The sequence below is a fragment of the Myotis brandtii genome, unplaced genomic scaffold, assembly GCF_000412655.1.
Source record: "Myotis brandtii unplaced genomic scaffold, ASM41265v1 scaffold456, whole genome shotgun sequence".
Lineage (NCBI taxonomy): Eukaryota > Metazoa > Chordata > Mammalia > Chiroptera > Vespertilionidae > Myotis > Myotis brandtii.
The window spans coordinates 3,700,383-3,704,870 of NW_005367431.1; the positions used below are offsets into that span (position 1 = coordinate 3,700,383).

General features: G+C 52.3%; 1 long non-coding RNA gene across 1 annotated transcript; it reads left to right on the forward strand.

Moving 5' to 3' along the window:
* The first annotated feature begins 6 nt into the window (after positions 1 to 6).
* LOC106727633 lies at positions 7 to 4,004 on the forward strand. The gene is made up of 3 exons (XR_001363864.1): positions 7 to 1,153; positions 3,438 to 3,521; positions 3,633 to 4,004. It is a non-coding gene; the product is annotated as an uncharacterized LOC106727633 (long non-coding RNA).
* Positions 4,005 to 4,488: the final 484 nt, after the last annotated feature.

Consider the following 4,488-nt stretch of genomic DNA (forward strand, 5'->3'; position numbering starts at 1 on the left):
TAAATATCTCCGGGAGGCACTGAAAAATATCTGTGATGTGAATAAATTGAATAAGTTTGGGATTCCGGTCCCCATAAGGCTTCCCGAGATACCTCCATTCCCTGACAAATCCTTGCCCCTCTCACTGCTCCTCAGTTATTCCCTCGGGTGTCCATTCCTTATCCACCCCCCCCCCCCCCCCAAATCCACATGGGAGATTGGAAGGGGTGTTCCACCCCAGAGATCACAGTGCTCAGGCAGTGTCGGACTTAAGAGCGATCAGCTCCGTCCACAAGAGGTGCTCACAGGAGGGCCTCCCATCTCTGGGCCCTGCCCTGCGTGGGCTGGCAACAAAGGCAGAGAGAGATACAGCCCAGGTGTTGTGTGCTCAGAGTAGGGAGAGGCCCGAGAAGCCTTTTCCCACTCACCTGGGCCTGGTGCCTTCCAGGCCGACCAGAGGAGCTCAGCAATAATTCAGGGGCTCCAGCTCTTTGGAACCTGTTGCCAGGAAACAGGGAGACAGGCACGTGCATCCCTGGGGAGAGGAATCAGTTTCCAGCCCAGACAAAGCAGTGAAATGTAAGCCGAGGGCACTGACTGGGGGACTTGGGACCTTCCCACTCCAATTCACAGAGGCTAAGTGGGGACAGAGGGCAGGGCCCTGCTGAGCGCAGCAGGTATGGCTATAGTCACCGGGGCGCCAATGTGGGTCCGGGGGAAAAGGACTTTGGAAATGGACTTTGTGAAAGGAAGAGGACTTTTCTGGAGCCATTCCAAGAGATCAAATTCAAGTACTCCTGGGAAGGAGGCCTCTGTGGGGAGATGTCGCTATTATTCTTGGCCAATGTGGGTCACGGCAAGGGGTCAAGGTGGCAGAAGCCCGCTCTGTCCCACCCCCACCCTAGACTCCTTTGGATCCGTTCACTTGCTGGGCACTGTGCCAGCTAGGGAGGCTGGTGCATCTTTAATGAAGTCACCAGATCCCTGGGACAGGCTCTCGGTCTCACCAAGTTCCTAAGACAGACCCACTGGATGCCCTCTGAGCCACTGCCTCCTGTACCTGGGCACCAGGCCCGTTTCCCCTGCAGCTATGAGCCAGGCCTTCTGGAAAACCTACAAATCCAAAGTGCTCCAGACCCTGAGTGGGGAATCTGAGGAGGATCTGGCAGAGGAGGTGAGTACCATCCATGTTTGCTGGGTGGGGCAGGGGCAGAGGGGAAGCAGGAGTGAAAGGTACAGAGAAGGGCAAGGGGCAGGCTAGAGAGAATGAGAGGGTGGGGTACATTTGTGCAGAAGTCATCAGCCCACTGAAGGATGACAAATGGCACGGCACAGGGTCAGAAAGACAGGACGTTCAAGAAGAAAAGACTTGGGGGACCTTGGGGGAGCGGTCACTATATCCATGGATCTCCAGGATTGCCACAGGGAGAAGATCCTTCTAGGTCCATGTGCAGTGGCCACACAGGTACACTCAGCTTACTTACTACTGGGCAGAGCGGAACAGAAGTGGGATGGCTTGCCTTGAGGAGAAGTGGAGCCTCCTGGTACCGGAGGTAGGAACAGTGACACTTTTATTCTGAGGGTCACTGACAGCATCAGATCAGAGCCACACTTGGACCATGTTTATCCTGATGTTAAAAACAAAACAAAACTGAAAAGGCTCTGAAACAGTCTTTCATCTAGCGGCTGTGATAAGTGGCAACTGCACAAATAGACGTGGCAGGGGCAGGAACACGTTCTGTGGTATGTGTGTATGTGAATTAGTGAATGTCTAGACAGGGCTGGGCATGTGTAGAAGTATTTGTGGGTCAGTGTTAGGATTGGTGTCTGTGTGGTAGCCCCAGGGAAGGTGTATGTGCAGGTGTGAACGAGGTATAGGTATTTTCAGGTATGTACATTTGGGCAGAAGTCTATGCCTGCCTAGCTCTGTGAAGGTTTGGCAGGTGTTCTGTTTGTTTGTTGTGTGTGTTTGTGTGTACATCTATATCTTGGTGTCTGTGGATGGGTGGAAAGGTTTGTGTGCTGTGGGTGGGCCTCTGTGCAGCTGTCTGCAGTTGTATAGGTGCACAAATGTGAATGGTATAACTGTGTATGTGTCCTTGTATAAGTGCCTCACAGTGCACATAGCCACATAGAGGTGAAGAGCTATAGCCATGTGGAGGCATGCGCAGGCAGGTTTGGCAGGTGTTGTGTTTGTTTTTTGTTTTGTTCTTTTTTAAAATATATATTTTATTGATTTTTTACAAGGAAGGGGAAGAGAGAGATAAAAACATCAATGATGAGAGAGAATCATTGATTGGCTGCCTCCTGCACCGCCCCCTACTGACGACCGAGCCCGCAACTTAGGCACTCAACCCAGCTACATGCCTTTGACCGGAATCGAACCTGGGACCCTTCAGTCCGCAGGCCGACGCTCTATCCACTGAGCCAAACCGATTAGGGCGTGTGTTTGTTTGTTGTGTGTGTTTGTGTGTACATCTATGTCTTGGTGTCTGTGGATGGGTGGAAAGGTTTGTGTGCTGTGGGTGGGCCTCTGTGCAGCTGTCTGCAGTTGTATAGGTGCACAAATGTGAATGGTATAACTGTGTATGTGTCCTTGTATAAGTGCCTCACAGTGCACATAGCCACATAGAGGTGAAGAGCTATAGCCATGTGGAGGCATGCGCAGGTGTGTCTACATCAGTGTGCATGCCCATGTCCACATGTTTTTTGAGTATATATGGACATGTCTGTAGGTGGGCACATATGTGTTTGTGGAGGAATTTTTTTATACAGGTAATGTATGTGACTGGTAGCTTTGTTTAGAGCAGTGGTCGTGGTATAATTGTGTATGTGTCCTTGTATAAGTGCCTCATAGTGCACTTATAGAGGTGAAGAGCTATAGCCATGTGGAGGCATGTAGAGGTGAAGAGCTATAGCCATGTGGAGGCATGCTCATGCACAGGTGTGTCTACATCAGTGTGCATGCCCATGTCCACATGTTTTTTGAGTATATATGGACATGTCTGTAGGTGGGCACATATGTGTTTGTGGAGGAATTTTTTTATACAGGTAATGTATGTGACTGGTAGCTTTGTTTAGAGCAGTGGTCTGCAAACTGCGGCTCGCAAGCCACATGCGGCTCTTTGGCCCCTTGAGTGTGGCTCTTCCACAAAATACCGTGCATGGGCCACGAAGTTTCAATCGCACTGTATGTGTGCGCCCGAACGTGGTATTTTGTGGAAGAGCCACACTCAAGGGGCCAAAGAGCCGCATGTGGCTCATGAGCCATAGTTTGCCGACCACTGGTTTAGAGGAATACTTTGATGCATCTGGGAAGGGTGTGAGGAGACTAGGTGTATGTTTAGTTCTGTGGGATTTGGGGTGCCTGGTCTGTGTGTACCAGGCTAGCAGTGGGGGAGGGAGTTCCTATGCCTTTGGGGCCTCTCTCATGCTGGGTGGGGGGTCTTGTGTCTCAGAGGGAGAACCCAGCTTTAGTGGAGTCTGAGACAGCAGAACCGACCTCGGAGGCCTTCAATCCCATGTCACAGCTGGCCCGCCGGGTGAGTTCTCCCTCCTTCCAACCCGGCCCTGGGGAGCCTGCAAGAGGCTGCTGTGGAGTCCTGGGAGGTGGTGCTGTGGCCCCTCATTGACTCCCAGGCCCTCCCTCCCAGGTTCAGGGGGTCGGAGTGAAAGGTTGGCTGACAATGTCATCTCTGTTTAACAAAGAAGATGAAGATAAGCTGCTGCCACCGGAGCCCTGTGCTGACCAGTATGTGTGTGTGTGTGTGTGTGTGACGGGGAGGGGGAGGCTCTGGGATGGGCCTGGGGTCGCCTTCTCCACGGCCTTTCCATATGGTCAGTTTGTCTTTCTGACCACGGAGGGTTGGGATGGGCCAGCCCCTGCTCTTTCTGTTTCTCTTAGCAGGAGAGGCCAAATCAGCATATCTGGGAGATTAGGGGTAGATTACAGGAGGAATTTACCAAATGTTGGGATCGAGGTGCTAGAAGGTATTATGGGCGCTCTCTCTCCATCCACGTGGGAGGGGTCCTCTCCCTAGAATCAGGGAGCTGAGCAGAGAACCTTTGGGTGTTTGGACCAGAGGGTGATCCAGATCAATGATTCCCAAATATGGGTCTAAACTCATCCTCCCAGGGTGCTTGTGACAAACACCATTTCCCAGACTCTTCAAAGATTCTGCTTCAGCAGGTGAGGCCTTCAGCCCTGAGGCCTGGGATCTAGATTTCAGCAAGCGGAAAGGATCTGGGGCACACTAGTTTAGCAACCAGCCTTGTAGATCTAGGATGCCGGAGGGTTAGGGGGCAGGACCCAGGTCCTCAGTCTTCCTCCTAGCTCTATCTCGGGCACACCCTCCATCTCTGCCTCTTCCTCCAGCCCAGTCCCATTCCCCCCCTCTCTTTGACACTCCCATATTCCTTTCTCCCCGAGGGCCCCTGGCCCACCCATCTCTTGTCCCCACACTTTTCTCCTCTACTTCCCAGCTCTGGTAGGGGTCCCCTCAGACCTGA